The 25,748-nt window shown below is 42.5% G+C and overlaps 1 protein-coding gene across 8 annotated transcripts in view; it reads left to right on the top strand.

The window, feature by feature from the left end:
* The window catches only part of nrcama (neuronal cell adhesion molecule a), a 419,288-nt gene that overhangs the window by 242,212 nt on the left and 151,328 nt on the right, over positions 1–25,748 (top strand). Inside the window, exon 1 of one of the 8 annotated variants that reach the window (XM_087997480.1) lies at positions 6,764–6,782. The exons of the other annotated variants lie outside the window; for them this stretch is intronic. The gene's annotated coding sequence lies outside the window, so the exon portion shown is untranslated. Of the gene's footprint in view, positions 1–6,763; positions 6,783–25,748 lie in introns of those variants that run through there. 8 annotated transcript variants of the gene reach the window in all.

The raw sequence follows: 25,748 nt of genomic DNA, 5'->3' as shown, positions 1-25,748 counted from the left end.
TGGTGAATTCAAACAGTGCACTCACTCAGTGATGCTGAAGAGTGAGGGAGCTGCACTATAAAGACTGGGAAGTGATCAGATCTGTGTGCTGTCTCTGTTTCAATGCTTCATTTAGACACACTCCTCTGGACATCTGAAAGTGGGACAACTGGTGGATGATAAACTGTGTTTAGTTTTTATTCCCCAGGGATTCATAAGAGGCCATTAAACCCTTCCACCCTGTCCCACTATTTAATTATGGTTTCACTTGTATAGTGCACCCACTGTTGTTTTACCCCAAATAACTTCCCTTTCTGTGTGATGCTGGGCATTGAATGGTGTTGGACTGTTTAACTATGGACTGCAGCACAGTCAAAACTGAGAATGTCTATTTCATACTCTGACTTTCCAGCTAGGATCATTTGACCAGGGACAGGAATCTCTGGATGAATTAGGAGAAAGTGAGGACTGCAGATGCTGGAGATCAGAGTCGAGAGTGTGGTGCTGGAAAAGCACAACAGGTCAGGCAGCATCCGAGGAGCAGGAAAATCGACGTTTCAGGCAAAAGCCTTTCATCAGGGCTGACGAAGGGCTTTTGCCTGAAACGTCGATTTTCCTGCTCGGATGCTGCCTGACCTGCTGTGCTTTTCCAGCACCACACTAATCTAGACTCTGATATCTGGCATCTGCAGTCCTCACCTTCACCTAATGGGAGATAGGGGCCAGTCAAATGTCTGCTTTGTCCTGTTTAGTGCCTACATTCTCGAGTGAGTGCAACTTCAGGTAATGGGTGACTCCTGACAAGTGATGTATACCAAACCTATTATCTGTCTGTGCAATGCTAGTTTAACTGGGAGCACTGTTATAAAATTGATTTTATTTTCAGCCTGTCACAAAACTATTTAATTTTTCTATACATGTTCTACCTATTTAATAGCCTGGATGATGCCCTTGATTTGGCAGAAACACTGGAGTCAGTCTAGGATGCTTCCAGTCCTGCTGTGATCTCAATGTTGGCAAAGTGGACCAGGCAGGTTGTAGCCCTGACATTCTCGCAGTTTTCAATGGATTAATACTATCTGACTGGCGTGATGGTTTCTGTCACCCACTTAGCCAGTTGAAGGCATGGAATATCCATAATGTTGATCACAGTGTGAAAGAAGCGAGGGTTAAGCCTGTGCCATTAGTGTGGGCTCCTGTTGATATTTGGCTTGGACTCCCCAGGCGCCCATTTTCAAAAGCAGTTTGGCCCTCATCAAGACAGGAAAGCATTCCAGCACTAGAGAATTCAATCAGTCAATAGCAGTAGAGAGTTAGAGATGTTAGCAGCATGAATGCAACACAATGCATGCCATGATGCAAATGCTTAGCCTTTGTCTATTGTTGGAACTGTTCAACTATGCCCCGCATTCAGGAATTCTCTTTCCCTAGCCCATTGCCTGGCTTTGTCACTCTCCATCTTATACAAACCTCCCTAAAAGCAATGTTTACAATGACTGAGCTATCACTCTTCCATCACTGTCTTGGTGCCTGAGCCCACCAATTGAAGCCACTCAGGAAGTTGAGGCCCTTAAAAGTGCTGTCAAATAGTAGGTTGCTGGCGACAGTACCACAGACCTCCTTTTCTGTGCCTTTGCATTGTGAATGGCACTTCTTGTCCCCGTGGCAACTCAAACGATCATTGGCCAAGAGGCCAGCAAAATCTAAAGGACCTCAATAGCGTTTTATTTCTTTAGGGTGTCGGTTTGCTCGCTGAGCTGTAGGTTTGATATCCAGGCGTTTCATTACCTGGCTAGGTAACATCATCAGTGGCGACCTCCAAGTGAAGCGAAGCTGTTGTCTCCTTTCTATTTATATGTTTGGCCTGTTTTTTTTTCTCTTGTGATGCTTATATTCCTGTCGATGAGTGTTTATCTGTCATCTGTGCTCGGTTATTTTCCTCTGACTGGTGTTAAGTCCGTCCATTCAGTCTAATCTTTGTGCTTTCATTGGGCTGACCCAGGCTGTGACCCAGGCTACCTTTTGTCAGTTCTCCACCATTATGCTTGACCTTTCAACTTGTCAGGTACATGGTGGACCTTCAGCTAAATAGCAGTACTTTTCCCTAGAAGCCAGAAGATACAGAGTTCAATGCACTGCCTTGTAGTCTGGGTTGAGATCTAGTAGCATAACCCCTGATGTTGGGATCCTGCCTCACTGTTGAAATCTATAAGGGATGAAGGTTTCATGATTCACACCAACAGCTCATGTGTAGATGCCTCAGGCAAAAAAGGAACTTCTTCCTTTCTCTATCAAATGGTTCATTCCATTCTCTTCCAAAGGGGGGATAGGAAATATCTCCGTGAGATACCAAAACAGATTTCAGGGACTTGGTTTTTCATGGTAATGCATGTTGTCCATTCCTCATTGCCCTTGCTAGGCTATTTGAGGGCAGTCATGTGTCTGACCAGACTGGGTAAGGAATACAAATTTCCTTCCCTTAATGGGAATTAGTGAGCAAGATGGTGTTTTATGACAATTGCTGATGGTATCATGATTGTCCACTCGAGTCCAGATTGATCCATTAAATTCAAATTCCATCAACTGCCTGGGTGGGATTTGAACTCTGGTTCCCTTCTGGAATCCAAATCCAGTGACATTAGCATTAGGCTACCATCCTCCATTTTTGCTGCCTAGCTTTTAGGGCAAGTACTGACCAGAACCCAGTGATGGGAGACCAAAAGAGAAAATGCTGGAAAATCTCAGCAGGTCTGGCAGCATCTGTAAGGAGAGAAAAGAACTGACGTTTCGAGTCTAACTGACCCTTTGTGATGGGAGAGATGTATTGCCAGACATTTGCATCGATAAGGTGTGGCAACCAAGCTCTATCCTGACACCGTGTAGACCTTTATCGATTGTTCTCCTCTTCGTCACCAAATAGAACTGAGTTGAATTATACCATAGAATCAAAGAATATCGACAGTGTTGATGCAAACCATTCGGCCCATTGTGTCCACATTGACTGTTCAAAGTGACCCCAAACCAAACCCAAACCCTACCCTACTCTCAAAACCCTGCATTTCCCATAGTTAATCCACCGAGCCTGCGCATCCGTGGACACTATGGGAAATTTAGCATGGCCAATCCACCTAACCTATCCTCTCCCTTTCCATCCTGATTGAGCAGAGCTTTTTGACCATAGGCTAAACCCAGCACCCTAGCAACACATTATAAGGTGCATGTACTCTCTGAACCGTCAAGGGAGCTGCTCAGCATTGCTTAAAGGCTGTTGACTCTCTATCAATAACTTGGAGTATCACTGCTTGAGCTGTTAATTGTGTTTCTTGACTTCAAAAAGCATTAATTGTACTGAAAAATTGACGAGTACTTTTTCAACATGGTTTGTCTCTGAGATATTTATAAGTGTCTCATCATTTGAAGGAGGAATCTCAGAAGGAGATGTTTTTGTAGTAGTGGGCAAGATATTTGGAAGTAATTCTCGAATGGTGTTTTCCTGGAATGATGGTAGCAAGATAAGAAGGTGGAGCTTCGAGTTTGCGAAGGACAAAATTGAAGCAGATGTTGGAATGTTGGACCTTACGCTGTGAGGGTCAGCAAACCTGGAACAGGTTGGCAGAAAGGGTGAAGCTGAGGCAATGCAATGGATCTGGTTCAGCAGCATCCAAATGTTGTCCAGGAAACTTGGTTTTAACTGGCTCTCTCGATAAACTGTGTACCTCAAATGCCGCAAAGTTTAGTGTATTATTTTGTCCAAGTAATATAGTTTTAAAAATTTATTTATCTCAGTGTAAATCTACTTGTTCAATCAAATTATCAACAATTTAATCCAATTTCGAGTCAATTTCTCCTCAATGTCTGAATGGCCAGTTGAGAGTGCGAGTGAGAAGACTCTGCCAGTAGGGCAAGGTTACATTATTATTTGTGCTTTATGCTGTAAGTAAAGTATAACAGTGATGTGTATACCTGCTGCATTACATTTCTATGACTTGGTGTGTGTTTTTACATTGATTACGCGGACCTCTTGATTATTCAGAACATTTGATCAACCAGCGTCCTCATGGTTCCATATGTATCAGATAATAAAAAGTTTGCTGTAGTAAGAAGATGGTTGGATTGAGAGAGATGTGGCATAGCAGCAGTGTCACTGGACTGGTAACCTAGAGTCCCAGGCTAATGTTTTGGGGCATGTGTTCAAATCCCAACTACTGAAATTGAAATTCAATTAGTCACGCAGTCATAGAGTCATAGAGAAATACAGCTCAGAAACAGACCTTTCGGTCCAACCTATCCATGCCAACCAGATATCCTGTATAAATCTAGTCCCATTTGCCGGCATTTGGCCGATATCCCTCTAAACCCTTCCTATTCATATCCCCTTCCAATGCCTTTTAAATGCTGTAGTTGTTCCACCACTTCCTCTGGCAGCTCATTCCATGCATGCACCACCCTCCACATGATAAATACAATTTGGAATCCTTTTGCTGGTCTGGCCTACTGTGACCCCAGGCACACAGGAATGTACCCCAGCAATGCATAATGTTCTGGTATCATCCAACAGTGGTTAGTTTAAGGTAATCATGATCAAATGACTCTAAAGTGCCCTTTGAAAATGCCCAGCAAGTCTCCCAGTTGTAATAGTTTGCTACAAAGGTACTTGAGAACAGTGCAGGGTCATTTTGGTCAATTTGTGCTTTTCCAAGAATTTGCCCACCTATATTTCGTGCTGCGAATAGATGAGAACAAACATTGGCGGAATTGGCTAAGTTGTACCTAACCACGGTTGTGTTGCTGACTAGATGTAACGCAGTAGCTGTGTTGTGTCCGGTGCGACACTATAGAACGGATGGAAGTGCGTTGCAGAGAATGCCGAAGAGATTTACAAGAATGCTTCCAGGGAGGAGAAGCTTCAGCTGTGAGGATAGATTGGAAAATTTTGGACAGGAGGAGGTTTAGAGGAGAACTGTTGGAAGTTTTCACGAGCTGGATAGATTAGATGAGGAGAAACTAATCCACCTGGTCACAGGATGAAGAGTGAGAGCACACAGATTTAAACTGATTTGCAAAAGAAATGCGCTGTGAGAAGAAAGCTTTTCTTACACAGCGAGTGTTTTAGGCCTGTCTGGAAGTGTGGTGGAAGCAGGTTGAATTCAGACATTGAGAGGGCATTTAATGATTGTTTACTTTCAAGTAGGTGTTAGGGTGTGGGGCAAAGCAAGAGGATGGCACTGAGGCAGGGAGGCTTGGACAGGCTAGGATAATGTAGGAAAGTGTGGAATCATGCATTTTGGAAGGAAGACAAGAGATGTAGACTATGTACTAAATAGGAAAAGGCTTTGGAAATCCAAAGCATAAAGGGACTTGATAGTCCTACTTCAGGACTCTCTCTTCAAGTTAATATGCAGGTTCAGTTAGCAAATGCAATGTTAGCATTCAATCTACACAAGCCAGAATATATGAACAGTGATGTACTGCTGAGGGTGTGTAAAGTTCTGATGAGACTACAGTTGGAATATTGAGAGTAGTTTTGAGCCCTGTATCTGAGGGAGGATGTACTGGCATTGGAGAGGGTCCAAAGGAGGTTTACAGGAATGATTCTGGGCATGAAGAACTAGTTACAAGAGGAGGGGTTGAGGACTCTGTCTCTCTACTTAATGTAGTTTAGAAAGGCTGGGAGCTGGGGTGGGGAGAGGAGGGGTGTCGTGGGAGCGGGGGGAATCTGATTGAAATTTGTAAAGATATGCAGGTCAGGTAGGTTAGCTATGCTAAATTGCCCATTGTGTCCAGGGATGTGCAGGCTAGGTGAGTTAGTTATGGAAAATACAGGGTGAGAGAGGGTAGGGTGGGATGAGTCTGGATGGGATGCTTTCAGGGGGATGGTGTGGACTCGATAGGCCGAATGCCTGCTTCCACACTACTCTGACACTGAAAATAGCTATCACATTTGCTTCAGAGGAAGTGAGACTTACTACTGGCAATTGGGATGCATGTTTGAAAACGTGGACAATTTCAGTAAACTGAACTCTTAAACCAATCTGAAATGAAATGCAGCTGGATCAGAGTTAGCTATCAGCCCCCTCCAAATTAAAATCCAGGCTTGTAATGCTTTGAACCCTTTAGATGGCCCTGCTTCAATACTGAGTGCATGCCTCAGTCTGTGGGCTGGTCAGATGCTGAGCTGTGTGCTCAGTCCTTTATTCACACTGAGCATTGATTTACTGGCCAGTCGATGTTTTGTTGCTTGGTTCTGGAGTGGGACTGCAGAAGAACAAAGTGGCGCAGTGTCACCCTGGTGACTCCAAAAAGCCACCAGTTTGTCGTTCAGACCATGAGAAAACCCTGACCGGATCGGCCAACGCAGTCTGATGTGAAGCGTGGCACTTAGAAACACAAGTTCTGTTTTATTGTCACGGCCAGTAGAGACTGACTTCATTCAAATATTACAACTGAAAAGGAAAGTGATTGCAAATTTTTTGCAATGTTGATGACATGCTTTGCTTCAGGAATTTTTTTTTTCCCCTTTGCCTTGCTATTTATTAGAATTTCACACATCCAGCGATGCAGTTGGTGTGTGGTCAGGGAAGGGGGATAGATTTCTAGTGAAGGACCGATTGTTAATTGGCTGCTTGCCGCATTCGATGTAGACTTGCGTAGGAGGGGTGATTGTGGAGCGAAAATCTTGAAGCCCGTGGCCCAGCGTGTCCTGGTGCAGGGACAGGGTGTCGCCTTGCATGATTTGGAAAGAGCAAAGAACTAATTGAGAATTTACATCTGAGGTGTGATATCTGCTGTTACACTGCAGTCAGGTATGGAGCAATAATGTATGTCACCTGGGAAACCAGAAAAAAAACAATACTTGATTCAGTTTCAGTAGTTTTAGCTTAAAAATCTGTTTATTTTGAACTCTGAGAAACGGACCTAACAGCTGTATAGTCTGTAAAATGGAAAATGAGGATATTCCACTGTGGCACAGAGGCTCAATGGTTAGCACTGCTGTCTCACAGCACCAGAGACCTGGGTTTGACTCCAATCTCAGGTGACTGTCTGTGTGGAGTTTGCACATTCTCCCCGTGTCTGTGTGTTTCCTCTGAAACGGTCCAGAGACGTACAGGTTAGTTGGATTGGCCATGATAAATTGCCCCATTGTGGATGTATGTTGCCATGGGAAATGCAGGGTTACAAAGATAGATATGGGTTTGGGTGATCAGCTCTTCAGAGTCGGTGTGGACTCAATGGGCCAAATGGCCACTTCTATGCTGTAGCGATTCTATGGAGTCTATTTTAAGAAATCCAAATGTCTGATACCTTGCTCTCAATTCATTCCTTAGCAAATGAAATCAGAATTGTCTGAAGACCTCAGCCTTTCTTGAATGTGTGAGTGGAAGTATTTGTTGAGAGTTGTTGTGTAAGGCAGTCAGTACGGGAAAGAGTTACTACAAGGTAAACTCTACCCTTCAGGGTAAAAAGGACTGTTCCGAGGAAGAGTTGACCAGTGTTGTCATTTATCCCAACCAATTATGCTTATGATTCTCTGCTTGTCACCAATACTGTTAGTAGCTGTAATATGCACTTACTCTAAGTTGGTACCTAATACCTCAAGCAGCAATTACGTACTTTTAGATGTAATGTAGTTACGTTATTAAGAATTATGTAGTAGTCTAATTACTGTGATCGGTTTTAATTTAGTCATGTTGGAATATTTCCCCACGTATCAGTTGCTTTGATGAATACCTGGAGAGAGGGGTGAATTGTCAATTGTAAGAAGGATGGATTTGCAACTGGTTCTCTTTATTTCTGGATACGTTTGGCTACAGCAAAACATTGGTGAGGACAGAGCTTTGTTGTTTCTGTAAGATCTTCCTTCCTTTCCTGAAGCCATAGGATTATGGTTTCACGCTTGCTTCCCTCCCCCCGCCCCCGTATAGTGCCCATTACCAAACTAAATCATGCCAACGTTTTACTTTGAGATGTTGCAACTGTTTCAGATCTTGTTTTCTCCTGCAGGCATTCTAGGGCTTATATTTCTGAACTCCACATTGGATTGTACCTTTTAAAAATCACTCTAAAATCTTCCATCAAACTATTCTGGGGGCTATTTCAGCTCTTCTTACCAGTTCACTGTTAGGAACAGACCCTGGGCAAGTTTCTCCAATTTGTTATACCTCTTGGGTGTAGAGGGATTGCCTGACTCCCCTTCTTTTTCCCCCTTCGTTGGTTGCAAGTCAAATTTGCAAAAGGTCCATTTCCTTGTGGAAACTTTTCTCCCAGACCAAATAATCATCCGTTTCAAAAGTAGCTAATTTGCCAAGGCATTTTTGAATTAACAAGAACAGTCAGTCTATTAGTTACTAAAGTGAGAAAAATGAGTAATACAACGTGCACATTTATTAAAAATAAGACGCGAGTCTAAAAAAAGTGTTGAAAAAATGCAGATGGATTAGTTGTTGAATTGATCAGAGAGTGTTCGTGGTTAAACAGTTGGCTTTTGAGACACCTGATTTTTCTCGGCTGACTGAGATTCCTTTGTCCTGATTTATTTTTGATATTGGCTTGGAACTCAAGGAGTTAGAGGGCCTTCCTTCCACATGGGTAACTAGAAACATTTATTTGACTGCGAGCTTCACAGCATGCTAGCTTGAACCCAGCCTAGTACATTACAGGAATGTCCAGCCCCCCTAGTCCAATCCAGTAGTGTTGAAACTGAGGTTTTTTGATATTGTCTTTGTGCATCCTTCAAAGGAAAAATGCAGAAAGCGCCTTCAGCTTGGGGGATAATCCACAAGGGACCAATTACTGTTAAGCAGGAGGTTGTCAGCCCCCTATTACCTTGGCAGTCACTAGGCAGGGATAGATTCTCCCATTGGTCCCGCACAGACATTTTTTACACATGGAGTATTGTATCTGAAGCAGTTTTCTTTTTTAAAATAAAATGCATGTACTGAATTAAGAGAGAAATGCATCCACAGTACTTTGGGGTTCTGACCGATGGTTTTGACAATACTTTTTCATTTGACCTCCTGTTTGAGTTGGATGTCTGAATGCATACCGATGTCCCTGAATTTACTGAGCTCGAGTGGGGTGATCTGGTCTGAGGTGCTGCACTTCATTAACTAGTTGTGGGAACTTGTAAAACTGCCTGGCATTATGGGGCGAGGCATCCAATCGGCTGGTATGAGGATGGTTCTGGCTGTGTGTGTGGAAATCATGTTCTTATTAACCAGCCTGCGATTCACTCCACCATTTCACAACATCTCCAAGGGAAATGAGAGATACAAAAACAGCTTTGCAGTTTGTAACTATGTCCTGTCCTGTTCATGGCCGTACTCCATGGACCTCTGTACCTTACTGTTAGGCGTCTACCTCATTTCATCAGTGGCATGTCGGGCTTCATTGTTCCACACATGAATACTCAGGAAGCAAAGGTAATTTAACATCAACATTTACCGGCAATAGACTTGGAATGCTATGTAGTGACATGTTGCAGAATCATAACACAATGTCCATATTTGGCTTTGTCAGGTAAGAAAATCTTCATCCTTTTATGCATGAGATGAAGATCAGCAAAAACAGGAAGGAACAAGATAAAAAGACAGAACACTGCCAGGATGTTAGAATGTACTGGAGTTCTGTTTTGACGTATTTGAGAAGAGTTAGACCAGTGTGCTTCAATTACCACTTTTACTGTAAACAAAAACCACAAGGAGCTGTAGATGCTGGAAATCAGAAACAAAAATGGAAACTGCTGGAAAAGTTCTGCAGGTCTGGCAGCATCTGTGGAGAGGAAGCAAAGCTAACAATAAGTGACCCTTCTTCAGAATGGATGGTAGTTAGGAAAATGTTCATATTAATGCAAAAGATGGGGTGAGGAAAGGGAGGGAGGGAAGGAGAAGTAAACAATAGGTGGAGATAGAGTTTAAAGAGTAAGAAACACAGTTGAACAGACAAGGGAAATGGGTAAAGGTCAATGGGAACTATTAGTAGCTTATGATAGGCTGGTTGTGGTAGCAGCCCATGTGATAACAAGGTTCAGTGTGTTGGAAAGACATGAGAGAAGATGCCCAAGCCTAAAATTGTTGAACTTGATGTTGAATCCAGAAGGCTGCAGGTTTCCTAAGCAGAAAATGAGATGCTGTTCTTCCAACTTGTGCTGAGCTTCTCTGGCTTGTTGCAGTGTTCTAGCCAAGCACTTGAATCAACGACAGTGAAGGAATGGCGATATATTTCTAAGTCAGGATGGTATGTGGTTTGGAGGGGGACTGAAGGTGGTAGTGTTCCTATGCATCTACTGCCCTTGTCCTTCTAAGTGGTAGAGGATGAGAGTTTGCCAGGTGCTGTGAGAAGAGCTCTGGGGAGTGCATCTTGTAGAAGGTACATACTGCTTATTCTGAGGTGCAGAGGGAGTGAACATTGAGGGTGGTGCTTTGGATGCCTGTCAAGTGAGCTGAGCTGTTTTTTTTCTGACTGGTATCAAAGTTCTTGAATGTTGTTGGAGCTGCACTCGCCAAGAGAAGTCAAGCATATTCAATCAAATCCTGACTTGTCGTATAGATGACAGGCAGGTTTTTGGGAGTCAGGAGCTGAGTTACCCGCTGTACAATTCACAGCCTCTGATCTGCACAAGTAACCACAGTATTTACATAACCCGTCAAGTTCAGGTTCTGACCAATAGCAAGCACTGAGGAAGGTGATTGTGGGGGATTCAGCAATGGTAATGCTATTGAATGTCAAGGAGCGATGGTTGGATTCTCTCTTGTTGAAGGTATTCATTGTCTGGTATTTGTGTTTTATACAATATACTGGGGAGAAAGTGAGGTCTGCAGATGCTGGAGATCAGAGCTGGAAATGTGTTGCTGGAAAAGCGCAGCAGGTCAGGCAGCATCCAGGGAACAGGAGAATCGACGTTTCAGGCATAAGCCCTTCTTCAGGAAATATACTGGGGCCCTATTTCCTCAGCTATATTGTACCACTCTTGCAAGAACCCCAGCAGCAGAGCAGAAACCATCACTGGCACTGAAACTGGCATCAGCTGGATATTGTCTCTTTCTGCTTTAGGTTATAGGAGGCTATAGGTTATAGGAGGCTACCACTAGATTACTCTTGCCACTTGGAGGATGGCAGGTACTTGGTTTGCCCATTTGAAATGAGAGTTTGAAGTAAAAGCAAACAAGTTGTTGTTCAGCTGGCCTGCCCCTTGTTAGACGCATGTAGATCTGCTCGTGTCAGGAAGTAGACTATTGCTGTTAAATTGTGGGTTCTATTCCTTGAATCATCTCTGTGGTGGGCTAAGGTTACATATTTCATGCCAATTTAACTTATTAAACCGTGATATCACCCATGTAAATCTGAGGGCATGGTTGCTCAGTGGTTAGCACTGCTGCCTCACAGTGCCCGGGACCCGGGTTTGATTCCAGCCTTGGGTGACTGTCTGTTTGGAGTTTGCAAGTTCTCCCCGTGTCTCTGTGGATTTCCTCCAGGTGCTGCGGTTTCCTTCACCAATCCAAAGATATGCAGGTTAGGTGAATTGGCTATGCTAAATTGCCTGTAGTGTTCAGGAATGTGTAGGTGAGATGCATTAGTCAGGGGTAAATGTAGAGTAATAGGGTAGGGGAATGGGTCAGGGTGAGTTACTCTTCGGAGGGTCATTGTGGACTTGCTGGGTGAAATAGCCTGTTTCCACACTGTTGGGATTCTACCTTATGTTGTCTATTTCTATGTCGTCTCTCCCATGTAGTCTATCATCTGTCTCTTTCCTGAGGTGTTGTGCAAAAAGTGCCCCTTGTGTAATTTGACCAAAACTCTGCACAAAAGAAAAATTACTGCCCCTTTGCATTGCCATCTGTTCGTGATGACATGAGACAGTCCATGAGTCTTTTGGACTCAATGTTTGTGTCCTGTGAATCTCCATATTCGGATCTCCATTTGCTTTCCCCTCCCTCAGTTGGGGAGTCGAGTTCCATCGGGAATGACCGTTCTGGAGCTGAGAAGGCAGCTTCCTTGGGTGGCTCATCGGTGTCTCTGAATCCAGTGGCCTTCCTGCCTCCACCCGAGTCAAGTTCTGGGTAGGAAAGACCGATGTCTACCTTCCTGCTGCCAATTGTGCCTGTTGAGTTGTCGAATAATGATCAGTTGACTCGATTACCCTAGCTCCAGGCGTGACGTACACTCTGCTGGTAAGCCAGCCCGGGTGGGTAGGTATTTGGTGGAGGAACAGGGACTTATCCCCACAATTGTTTGTGCATGATCTAGAAATTGGACATAACATGAGGTTGGTGGTCACTGTAAAACACCTTCCTGTCCTGAGTTCCAAAGCCAACCTTGCTCAATAAAAGCACCTTATCCCCACAATCTTGACTATTCACCTGGCAGCAGTCTTGGCCATCTTGGTGGTGCTCATCCAGCCTCTGTCATTAGATGGGACTTAATTCCACACAGAGGAATTGATCCTGCCTAATTGGAAGTTGATGTAGCCAGTCATGTTTTCGACGCATATGCTAGACTCTTGAGGAAATGGAGGTATTTCTCCGAGGTGCTGTCTCTCACCTTGCCAAGTGGCCTTTCCTAATGGACAAACCTGGGGAGTAAGTGTTTGTAAATTATCTGGCTATGAGCACGCACGCACTCTGAGATAAAATCTATAAGTTGTCTCAATCAAAGAAAAGATTGGGCTGGGATATTTGGTCAGCATGGATGAATTGGACCGAAAGGTCTGTTTTTGTGCTGTACACCTCTGTGACTCTATATAAAAAAATATGCTTTTCATTTCAAACTGGAGCCTGAATTTCTCGCCTGATTTTCATGTGTTCAGGACTCTGTGTGGCTGATGTTATGGTAAATGATAACCGTTGCGCTGCACACTGCAAAGTCCTCAAATTCTCCATTTTAATTGTTCCAACAAATAATCCTTTGACCCACCGAAGCGTGATGGATTTAATGAGAAAATACCACACCTTTAATGAAGTTTAAATGATGCAACTTAATGAGTTTCAAACTGTCCTTTGTATTTGGCTGAAGGAAGAAAAGCATTTCAAAATCATAGCGATTATCTCCAAATGCAATGAAAGGAGAATCACCGCTTTCAGATAGAGCAGTTATAGTTTGAACACTGATCTCTGTCTGCTGTACAAAAAGATTAATCGAACTGCAGGAACTATTGCTGCGATATCTTGTGAAATAGTAGCAACTGGGGGCAGCAGGTTTGCTGAGTTTGTGTTTATTTTGTACTGGCTCATCTCAACAATGCAGACTTTTTTTTGGCACTGTGTCAGGTACATTGCTCTTGCAAAACATTTCGACACATAGTTGCACTTCGCATCATTTTTGCAGATTGATTTAGAAGGTCAATTTGTGTGGGCTTTGAAGTTGCTGTTAAGAAGTTGCAAATGTGAAATGCCAAAGTATTTACGTTTAGAAAACATGATCAAGATTTGAAAAGCTGAACCCCAAAAGCCTTTCTCCATATTTAATGATTTGATAACAAGAGTCCATCAATATACTTATGTTAGTTCTAGTTGCATAACAGTAGATTCAAATAGTTTTGTTTTCCTATGAAGGGTTAGATTATGGTGTGCCTCAAATATAAAAGGCTGATTAATTGAAACATTGGAGGGGTTTGAAAGTTGTGTTTAACAGTAGCCAGTGCTGTGGAACTTGAAAGCAGTATGTGCTGGAGGTCTGTAGATGCCAAGGAAGTTTGCAAGTTTCTCGGAATAAGAGGAGGACTAGGTGGGGTTATATCTCCATGCTGGAGTAAGACAGCATTTTGATAGGCTTTGGGTCAGACGTAGGTTTGAGAAAACCTTTGCAATCAGTGCCGTAAGAGATAATGATGTCGGAATTTGCAAAAAAAAAACCTGATACATTGTATTTCCACCTCCCCCCTCCACTGATGGCCAAGATGAGATGCCAGGTTTAGCATCGTAGTGTAATGGTGCTCCACGCTGGTTCACATGCCTCCTCCAGCCTGAGACTGCGTGCCACCTGAATCCAGTGTTACGCTGCTGCATTTGCAGTGATGCCACCTATTGAATTGCTAGCTGGCAAACTTGGATAAACATTTGAAGAAAGCATGCCAGGAAGAGGTTGGTCCAGTCAATTATATAATGGATGTGGCAGTATGGTCTGTGAAGTGGTGTGCCTTGTGATGTCGTTAAGAAGTGTAGTGACATGGTGGTGAATACTGTATTTGCCATGGTATAGAAAAGAATAGAATTGTGTTTCAATGAGTGCCCAACCCATGTTTTTACAGTCGAACTATTTTCATAGCAAAATGCCCGCTATTGATTTTAAAGTAAATTCTTTCCTGTGCGCATCCCAGGAATTGTTAGCTGTTGAACTCATAAACAGGGCTGCATTTTCCACAATCATCTGCACAGTGACTTGATGGAAACCATTGCAACTGCAGAAATTGCTGCTAAAATTGAGCAGAAGGACCAATTGTTATTGGAAAAAGCTGATCATTTCTGCCTTTAAGCTCCAAATTAATGATATGTGGAATAGATTGCCTCAGTTAGAGACCAGTAATTGACTTATTGGTGAGCAAAATAATATTCTGCTCCATTACCTTGCAACTGCAATCATATTCATATGGCATATTAGCTATTTTTCTTTGTGCTGTGATCAGGTCCTGATTTTCCCTCAGCACCTAAATACGTTTCTAGACATCTAGATCCCCGATGAATGCCTGTCTGTAGAATTAATGATCCACTTTACATATCAGAATGAATTCCCTGCATGGTTTGGAGTTAATTCTGACTATTTGATGGAACCCATTTGATTTTTAAGAAATAAATTGGTGGAGGGTCCATTTCACACTGATGCTTAGAGTCAAAGACAAAAAAAAACAATTAATTGTCTTAAATTGAGTATCATAACGCAGCTAATGTTGTTACATTTTGGGAATTGGCAACCAGTTGAAAGGGCACAAGGCTGAGCAGGTCTTAATGCGATGCTCAAGTGACGAGGTTCAAACTTGAAATTTCAGTTGCAAAATATAAAACCCTTTTCTGTGCTGTACTTGTCCCATTCTTCCCTCTCCCGTGACGATCGCGAGAGGGAGCAAGGCTTCAAGTGCAGCAATTATTTGCTGGCTGTCTCAACTGTAGGTCATAAAGTCATAGAGATGTACAACACAGAAACAGACCCTTCAGTCCAACTTGACCAGATATCCCAACCGAATCTAGTCCCACCTGCCAGCACCCGGCCTATATCCTTCCAAACCCTTTCTATTCATATACCCATGCAGATGCCTTTTAAATGTTGCAATCGTACTAGCCTCCAACACTTCTTCTGGCAGCCCATTCCGTACACATACCAACCTCTGCCTGAGAAAGTTACCCCTTAGATCTCTTTTATATCTTTCCCCTCTTACCTTAAACCTGTGCCCTTTAAGTTCTGGACTCCCCCATCCCAGGGAAAATACTTTGTCTATTTATTCTATCCATGCCCCACATGATTTTATAAACCTCTGTAAGGTCACCCCTCAGCCTCTGATGCTCCAGGGAAAGCAGCCGTAGCCTATTCAACCTCTCCCTATAGCTCAAATCCTCCAACCCTGGCAACATCCTTGTAAATCTTTTCTGAACCTTTTCAAGTTTCACAGCAACCTATTGATAGGAAGGAGACTAAAATTGCATGCAATTTTCCAAAAGCCTGTGAAACATAGCAAAACTTCATCTGACCACCTGCAATTCTAATAGAAATATTTGAAGCTTTCAGAGCAAGGTTTGGGCCAATTCAGATTGCTGCCTCTCACTTCCAGATATTCACTTTGGGCTGCAGTTAACCTACCCCTCTGTGTGCGAAATGATAGAATAGAAATGGTGCACAGGAAGGCAGAGTACTGGGTCAACGGAAAGATTCTTGGTAGTGTGGATGTGCAGAGGGATCTTGGAGTCCCTCTTGGAGTCCATGTGCATAGATCCCTGAAAGTTGCCACCCAGGTAGATAGTGCTGTTAAGAAGGCATACGGTGCGTTAGGTTTCATTCATAGAGGGATTGAGTTCCAGAACCGCAATATCATGCTGCAACTATACAAAACGTTGGTGCGGCGACACCTGGAATATTGTGGTCGCCCCATTACAGAAAGAATGTGGAAGCATTGGAAAAGGTGCAGAGGAGATTGACCAGGATGTTGCCTGGTCTGGAGGGAAGGTCATATGAGGAAAGGCTGAGAGACATGGGTCTGTTCTCATTGGAAAGAAGAAGGCTAAGGGGGGATTTGATAGAGACATACAAGATGATCAGAGGATTAAATAGGGCAGGCAGTGAAAGACTTTTTCCTTGGATGATGACGTCAGCTTGTATGAGGGGGCAAATTGAGGGGTGATAGATTTAAGACAGATGTCAGAGGCAGGTTCTTTACGCAGAGAGTGGTAAGGGCGTGGAATGCCCTGCCTGCTAATGTAGTCAACTCAGCCACATTAGGGAGATTTAAACAATCCTTAGATATGCACATGGATGATTTTGGGATAATGTAGGGGGACGAGCTGAGAATAGTTCACAGGTCGGTGCAACATCGAGGGCCGAAGGGCCTGTTCTGCGCTGTATTGTTCTATGTTCTATGTTCTATGTTCTAGAATAGATTCCGTACAGTATGGAAACAGGCCCTTTGGTCCAATAAGTCCACACCGACCCTCCGAAGAGTAACCCACCCAGACCAATTCCCTGAACCTATTACTCTACATTTTCCCCGAACTAATTCACCTGACTTGCACATCCCTGAACACTATGGGCAATTTAGCATGGCCAATTCACCTAACCTGTACATTTTTCTTTGGATTATGGAAAGAATCTGGAGCACCCAGGAGGAAACCCACGCAGACAGGGGGAGAATGTGCAAACTCCACGCAGTCTGCCTAGGCTGGAATCGAACCCGGGTGCTGTGAGGCAGCAGTGCTTACCACTGAGCTACCATGCCGCCCAGATATTGGCAGGTCCAGACCACCCGTGATGTGAGATGGTCAATTCACTGAGTGTTAAGTGGAAATTAGTCGCAAGGTTGTAAGTTGAAGCCCCACTGCAGAAAATGAAGCAAAATCTAGGTTGCCATCTCAGTGCAGTGCTGGGGGAATGCTGTCTCGTCAGGTTTGTCTTTCAGCTAGGACATTCAGTTTTGTTTTCGGCGAACATGCGAAATACAGTGGCATTGTTTGAAGTCCAGGGCACTTCACCTTGGTGCCCTGACTGAACATTTATTTCTCAATCAATATTTACTAAAATAGATTAATGTGGTCATGATCACACTGCCATCTGTGCACCTTGCTGTGTGCAAATTGGTTGCTGTTATAATATTGATTACATTGACTACACGTCATAAGTCTTAGAGCATTGAGCACTTTTGGATGTTTGACAGGGCTGGACAGACTGGATGCTGGGGTCAACATTAGAGTGGTGCTGGAAAATCATAGCAGGGTCAGGCAGCATCCGAGGAGCAGGAAAATCTGGATGCTGGGCTGATGATTTCCCTGGCTGGGTGTTCTACAACAGTGGGTTATGGCCTCGTTATACAGATAGATCAATTTAGTTTCCACTGAGGCCAAATAAATTCACTCAAATTGGTTAATCAATGGCATTCTTTACCATAAAAAGCTGTGAAGACCAGTCACTAAACACATTTAAGAAACAAACCCCATTTCTGGAGACTGACCATCCCAACGGGTATGAGGACTTTGGTGTTGAGATAAAGCATCAATCAGGACCTTGTTGAATGATAGAATGGGTTTGATGGGTGGAATGGCCTTCTCCTTCTAAAATCTGTTTCCATATCCTACATTTGGAAAACTACTGTCTAAATGTAAGCTGTTTGCTTGCTTACTTTCTGTAGATCTATTTGTCTAATGTTTTATGAGTGTGTGCTACTTTTAATGTTGATTTTCTGTTGACTAGTAAAGACAATGCCTCAGTAAACAGGGCAGGGTGAGAAACCCAACAAGAGAAGGGGAGAGTGCAAGGAACAAAGTTTGGAGATAAATTAGGTTCGAGAGACCAAGAAAGGCATAGGGAAGGTAAATAAACCAAGATAATTAACAAGAAGGAGGAATGATGGCTGCAGTTGGTATAGGAAAGTGGTTGAGGTGGAACATGGGAGATAAACAAAGAAAGAGGATGGGCAAACATAGGGAAGGAAGCTTATAGGAGAGAGTGAACAATTTGGAAAGGAAATATAATAAGGAGACAAAGTGTTGTTTTAAGTGTTGCAGTAAACTTGAATGAAGAGAAAGAAGGGGCAGTTTTTAGGGTAGCATAAAAGATCGGTAAAAGTGCAAATAAAAAATGAGTGCTGAGATATTTGTGTACGTGCATGAGAGAGAATGAGGCTGAAATTGTTGCTAAGTTCAGAGTCCCTCTGAGCAAATTGCACTTCAACCCTTGTTTCCCTTTCTGACATTTCCCTTGCAGCTGATCAAAATTCATTGAGAAACCCAATAATTCATTCGTCCGTCACCATGAGACGTAGGAGCCACTTGAAAAATGTGACCTTCATTTTAAAAACAAGCTTTCTATGTCTGGCTTAGAATTTAGAAATCTCCAGACAGTGCATTCTCTGGCCAGCCTGTCTGGACCAAAGGATAAAGAGAGAGATCCTCCCCTGCATATTGCATTTCAGTCACAGAGCAGAGTACCTCTTAGACCTTCATGTAATGAGTTACTGCTGTATAATATCCAAAGTTATATTGGCAAATATAGCTATCGGCTTATATTGGTGCAAGTAGCCATGCTAGTGTGATCATTTAATCTGTTTTGTCAACAAGAATATAAGAGCAACGAATATTGGTCTGAATGTGACATTTATGCTTAACGCAAGAACTTTTAACAGCCCCGAAACAATTAAGTCAATTTTGTCCATACATTGACAACGCCCAGAAATGCAGCATTCACTCACTTCTCATAATGATATCAGCTGTTCAGATGTGATCGGAGCTTGAGCTTATAAATGTCTGATGCAGTGGAGGGGGTGTGATCTCTGGAGTGACTCTCAAAACAAGTGGATAGCAGTTGTCAGAGTATCTCTTCACTGATGTAGAGAGAGGGATTTTATTGTCTGGCTTTTTACCGCGATTTGATATAACACATTATTTGTATTGTCGTTATGTGCAGCCAGCTTGTAATCACAGTTCAAACCTTTACTACACACTTTGGAGGCAATCTGACTGGCATATATGCTGGTGATTGAATTTTTTGGTAAATTAATGTAGCGTCCACATCATTTTGGGATAAACGTTACACTAATAAATAAAATGACAGAAATTTGCCACTTTTTGTGGCAGTAATACGAGTATAAAATGTGGAATGAGAAAAGACCGCTCTGATATTAATTCACAAGGGCACAGAACTCTTAGATCACAAAATTTCACTTCAATAACCTGAAGGTAGGTGAACACTTGAGGGCATTATCAAGGGAGTGCGGCCTTGCTTGAGCTGCCATCTTTTGCATATGAGATGAAACCACAGGTCTGCCCTCAAAGATGGGGGTCAGTGATTTCTTTTGGGGGGGCGCTGTTTGCAACTACTGGTATTTGATTCCAGAGATATTTTCAGTGTATGAGCAGCACACATCCTGCACTAAGCATTCAGACACAGTGTTTGAAAAGATTTGTAACTCAGGTTATGGATGAGGTTGCAGATTCGTTCACCAAGCGAGTGTGGTTTTCTGCAGACGTTTTGTCACCTCGCGAGGTGACATCATCAGTGTGCCTTCAATAAAGTGTTGGTGGTTCTATCCCACCTGGTGTTTGTCCGTCTGTTTGTTGGTACTTGCGGTTCTGTATCTGAGCAGTTTGTATACCGGGTCTAGTTCAATGTGCTTCTTGATTGAGTTCCTGTTGGTGTCTGGGTTAGAGTGGTGCTGGAAAAGCACAGCAGGTCAGGCTGCATCTGAGGAGCAGGAAAATCAATGTTTCAGGCAAAAAGCCCTTCATCAGGAATAGAGCTATTCCTGATGAAGGGCTTTTGCCCTAAACATTGATTTTCCTGCTCCTCGGATGCTGCCTGACCTGTTATGCTTTTCCAGCACCACTCTAGTCTATGCTCTGGTTTCCAGCATCTGCAGTCCTTGTTTTCACCTACCTGTTGGAGTGCCAGGCTTCAAGGAATTCTCTGGCGTGTCTCTGTTTTGCCTCTGCTAGAGTGGTTACGTTCTCCCAGTTGGGTCTGTGTCCTTTATTTGTGTGGTTGAAAATGAGAGTGCTGGTCATGTCTGGCAGTGGCAAGTTGGTGTTCGTACACTCGTCTGATCAGTTTTCTTTCTGTTTGTCCTATGTAGTGTTTTTCCCCAATCCTTGCAGGGTATCTTGTAAATAATGTTCATCCTGTTGGATGTGGGTGTCAGGTCTTTAACCTTTTGTGAGAAGCTGGTGAAAGGTGTTCACTGGTTTGTGGGCTGCTATGATTCCTAAGGGCTTGAGTACTTGTTTCTGATATATCTTTGATGTATGGTGTAGTCACTTGCGTGCCTGGTCGCGTAGTGTTTCCTCCTTTAGGTTTGTTGAGCATGTATCAGAGGATAGTGCTCTTGGGACACCCACTTCGTTTAAATCCCTTGAATAGGTGTTCCTCTTCTGCCTTCTGGAGTTCCTCCACACAGACAACAAAGGACACTAATTCCACTGGGACAATGTAACCTTCATAGCAGAGGCAAAAACAGAGACACATTGAACTGGACCCCGTATACAAACCGCTCAGATACAGAACCGGATGTATCAACAAACAGAGTCACATAAATACCAGGTGGGATGGACCACCAACACTTTATCAAAGACGCACTGACGAGGTCACCAAAATGTCTGCCGTAAACTACACCGGCTTGGCGAACGAATCTACGACCTCATTCAATCACGTTTTTTGGGCTTTATCTCACTTTTTTGCTCTGAAGTCTGATTTTGAGAGTTTGGCCAATCCAGGGAAGACTTTGTCATTGTCATATTCATTCATCGCTGAAAGTCTCTTAGAAAGGTCTGCGATGCCCAGGATCAATAAGACTGTTTAGTTCCAAACTTTTTAACTTAGCACTTGTGTCTTCTCATTTGGCTCTCACGATCAGAGTTAGGTAAGCATTACTTGTCAATTTTCATGATCATTGTTAGCATCTCACATACCTGCACAAATGATCTGTAAGCGAAACATCCATCTGCACCAAATATGCAGATCAATTTCAAAAACTGGGGACGAAATATGAAAACTGGAATGAAAAGACAGCTGGATTCTTCTGACCCCTCAGACTTATGCTTGTTGTGACAAAATGTCTTCCATTCTGGGAGTTTCTTCACGAACTTAGAGACCTAAGTACCAGAAATATCCTTATTGTACATCTCAGAAGTTTTCCAACGCATCACTGCCTTTTCAAGGTCAGACTTGAATGTTATTTTACTGGGAAGTGATACTTAGAATACATACAAGATGGGAAAATGATATTTTCAGTATATGGACAAATGTCTTTGAGATGTAGCTTAGATGTTGATTATCCTCAACAGTAAGATTCTAACTGAGCAGATGCTTTCAGTTAAAGGTCGATAAATACATCTTGATCCTTTGCCTTTGTTGTTAGTAGTGGCGCTGGTCTGAGTAGTCAACATATCTGGTACAAATATTATGAAACATACTCTGAAATCAAGTTGCTGTTTACAAGCCAACCCCAGTTTGAATTCAGCCAGCGTCCTCCATTTTGGTCATTTGAGTTTATATTTTTCAATTCAAATCCTTTGTGTTATTATTTTTGCCCTGGTGTATGAACTTTTCTTCATTGCAAGCATTCTTCCAGGTGAATCTCAAAATATATATCCAAGTCTTATCCCTGAGATTTAAAGCAGGATTATAGCTCAAAAAATCAGTGTGGCACTAAAGGATGTGCCAGTTTCAGTATGTAAAAAGCACGGCAAGAGAGGGTGTAAAGCTAGATTTACTAATGGGAAGTTAACTAGGAAAGATGAGGAATGTAAAAGCAGGGGTGCATCTTGGGACTAATGATCACAGTATAGTAAGGTTTGAGATGAAAGTTGAGAAGCATCGAAGTGAGACAAAGATTGGAGGAATAAGTTGGAGGAGGGGTCTGAGTTTAACAGAATGAGAAATTAATGAGGGAAAAAATTACAGATGAACAATCACCTAAAACAGCAATGTGAAGTGTGGAGTGCAGAAGAAATGCATCTCATTGAACTGCAACATTGTCACTCCATGATCTATAAGGAAAGAGAGTAAAGTCAAACAAATGAAAATATACACTACACAAGTGCAGACATAAAAATGGATAATGTACAGTAATACAAAATTGTTAGGAAGAAGCCAATAAGATGGTCAGAAGATAATTCAAAATTAAATCATCAAAGTAAAGGAAATTAAATAGGAAGATATTCCAGAGGTGCAGAGAAGTAACCAGAAAAATCAGGATGGTATCATTAAATACTTACGATATTAATCTCTCATCTGTAATGGCAAAGAATATTAAAAACTGCTTTGCCTCAATTTTTATGAACCAGATAAATATCATGGACGTTACTTTGGAACAAAATATAGGCCTGGGTTTTGTGATCAGCTGAGAGGCAACAGCATTTGTCACTGACCAGAAAGAAAGCTGCGCAAAAAGGTTCTGGCAATCTCTGTGGCCTGAACCTCCCCTTGTCTGAGAGCAGTTTAAATCTGGCACGCAGTTCGAGATTTCCAAACACGTGTTGCCAGAAAACTGAGAGAACAAAACAATCAGAAACAAGAACAGAAATTGCTGGAGAAACTCTGGTCTAGCAGCATCTGGGATGAGAAAGCTGAATTAACGTTTAAAGTCCAGTGACGCTGCTTCAGAACTGTAGTCACATTGAAGTAGTCTTAGAAATAAACCAAAGCTGCAATTTAAGAGCATTAAAACTCTTACTTTAATAATAGCCTTCAGAATGTGAAATGAATGATTGCAATAATGGGTTTACAATAGAAAATAAAGATGAACTTTAAAACAAAACTAAAACTGTGTATAGACATAAATTAGAAATGTGATTATGAGAGCAAGGTGATGAACTGAAATGGCAAGCGACTGGGAGGTTGAGTTTGGGCTTGCAATTTGAACATGCTTCTAGTTGCTTGTTATTTCAATACACCACCTTGCTGTCAGATGTACATTTCTTTTTCAGGCCTGCTGCAATCTTCAGGAGACATTCATCACAGAGCTGGGAAAGAGCACTTTATTTCCCGATTAGACACTTCACGTCATTCCAAACTCAACACTGAGTTCAGCAACTTGAGACTCTTTCCTCCCTTCTAATATTGTTTTCTTACCCCCCCCCCCTCTGCCAGAGTGTATCTTGGTTTCACGTTTCTGTTCACAGTTGAGTTGAACTTCATCCTGTTATCAATACCTACTCTGGACAACGCTGAACTGGATGAGAGGGTAAGCTGGGAGGAGGATGCTGTGTGATTTGGATAAGTTGGGTGAGTTGGAAAATGTGCGGCAAGTGAAGTAGAATGTAGATAAATGTGTAGTTAATTACTTTGGTAGCAAAAGCATGAGTACTGATTATTATCTGAATGATGATGGATTGGAAGAAGGGAGAACTGTGCAGTGAGAACTGGGTGTTCTTGTCCACCACCTGACAGTAAGCGTGTAAATGCTGCAGATATTGAAGAAGGGCAAATGATATGTTACGGGGGAGGTGATGGCCCAGTGATGTTATCACTGGATTGTTAATCCAGAAACCCAGGTCATGTTCTGGGGACCTGGGTTTGAATCCTGTCATGGTAGATGATGGAATTTGAATTCTATAAAAATCTGGAATTAAGAATCTAATGATGACTATGAATCCATTGTTGATTGTCAGAAAAAAAAATCCATCTGGTTCACTAATGTCCTTTGCCTGATATGGCTTACTTGTAACTCCAGACCCACAGCAATGGGTTGACTCTTAACTGCCCTCTGGGATGGGCAATAAATGCTGGCCTAGCCAGCAACACCCTTATCCTGTCAATGAATAGAAAAAAATGTTGTCCTTCAGAGTGAGAGGGTCCGTGTACAAGAGTAGGGATGCCATGCTGTAATTGTGTAGGGTCTTTGGTGAGACCACACCTCGAGTATTATGTACAGTTTTGGTCTTTGTATCAGAGGAAGTGTGTTTTGGCTATGGAGGGAGTACCACAGATGTTTACCAGGCAGATTTATGGGCTTGCTGGATTGACGTATGAAGAGAGACTAGATTACTTAGGATTGTATTCACTGGAGTTAGGATGAATGAGAGGGGATCTTACAGGAACCTGTGAAATTCTGACCGGGCTATTAAGATCAATGCAGGAAGGATGCTCCCAATGAACAGAGTCCAGAACCAGAGGTCACAGTTTAAGGGTACAGGGTGGACCATGTAGGACTCAGATGAGGAGACATTCTTCACCCAAGGAGTGGTGTACCAGTGGAATTCTCTACCACAAAGTGGTTGAGACCAATTAATGTTTTCGAGAAGGAGTTAGATGTAGTTCTGAAGCTAAAGTGATCGAAGGATATGGAGAGAAAGCAGGAACAGTGTATTGAGTTGAATGATCAACCATCATTGTATTGCATGGCAGAGCAGGCTTGTAGGACTTGATAGCCTACTCCTGTACCTATTTTTATGGACTAATGCTGTGTCACTTCGCAACAGCCATTACCCATCTCCTTTTGCTTTTAGCACCTTTTGAGCTCTGGTATCCCTTACTTTTCAATCTGGACCTTTCCGAACAGCATGACACCCATCTCATGTGCACCTCTATTCTGTCCCAAAGAACGGTCACTGGATTCAAAATGTTCACTCTGTTTCTGTCTCCACAGATGCTGCCAGACCTGCTGAGATTCTCCAGCACTTTGTTTTCATTTCAGATCGCTAGCAACCACAGTGTTTTCATTAACAAAAATATGTATTTCCTCAATCATAGGGAAGAAAAATGTGACTGTTTCCTCAAAGACAAAAATAATTTTCAGGGCAGGCCCAGATCATTAGACTTCGTTAAGGTGTAACTTTTCCATTGGCTTTTCCAGATGGAAAATTCACGTGTGGTCGAAGTTATCATCAATTCATAGCATTTCCACTGATTCTTTCTGACATTTGATACACCCAAGTCCACGCAACATCATTGCTGTAGCCAACAAATGGCATGCAAAGGGGGGCATGATAAGATCTCAACAACATAGTCTGTGCAACAGGGTACACTGACTAGCAACAGCCTCTGGATGTGTACATGGCACAGGACATGAGAATTCTAATGAGCTGCTACCTGTCTGAGTGGAGTCACAATGGTGAAGGCTCAGAATTTCAACACCACATAATCTCAGCCGCAAAACAAAATGTTTAAGATAGAAATGGGGAAATGAGAATAACCTAATCAAACTTGGAGATGATAAGACCCCTGGTCCAGATTGATTTCATCTACAAGTAGTAAACAAATTAGCAGCGGAACAGTTACATATAGAGTCATAGAGATGTACAGCATGGAAACAGACCCTTCGGTCCAACCCGTCCATGCCGACCAGATATGAAAAGGCACAGTAAACAATTAATCCAATCTTGGACCAAGGAAGTTAGAACAAGTCGAGGCATCTAAAGACCAATTAACATCACCTCGGTGATATTAGAATTCTTGTTCAAAGATATAATAGAAGAACATACAAAGAAATTATGATATTATGAAAAGAAGCATGAATTTCAAAAGGAAGGGTAATACAGGAGCTTCCTTCTTGAATAATTTTTCAGAAATAACAGGAAGACCAAATGAGGGTGATGTTATAAACATTGTCATTTGTTTGGTTTTCAAAGGTCTGATACATTAAGCTC

The sequence above is a fragment of the Chiloscyllium plagiosum genome, unplaced genomic scaffold (genome assembly GCF_037043375.1).
Source record: "Chiloscyllium plagiosum isolate Xiang-an unplaced genomic scaffold, Cpla_swu_hap1 HiC_scaffold_19, whole genome shotgun sequence".
NCBI classification, from domain to species: domain Eukaryota; kingdom Metazoa; phylum Chordata; class Chondrichthyes; order Orectolobiformes; family Hemiscylliidae; genus Chiloscyllium; species Chiloscyllium plagiosum.
The sequence above is the reverse complement of the archived record's forward strand: the minus strand, read 5'-3'. Positions and strand labels throughout refer to the sequence as shown.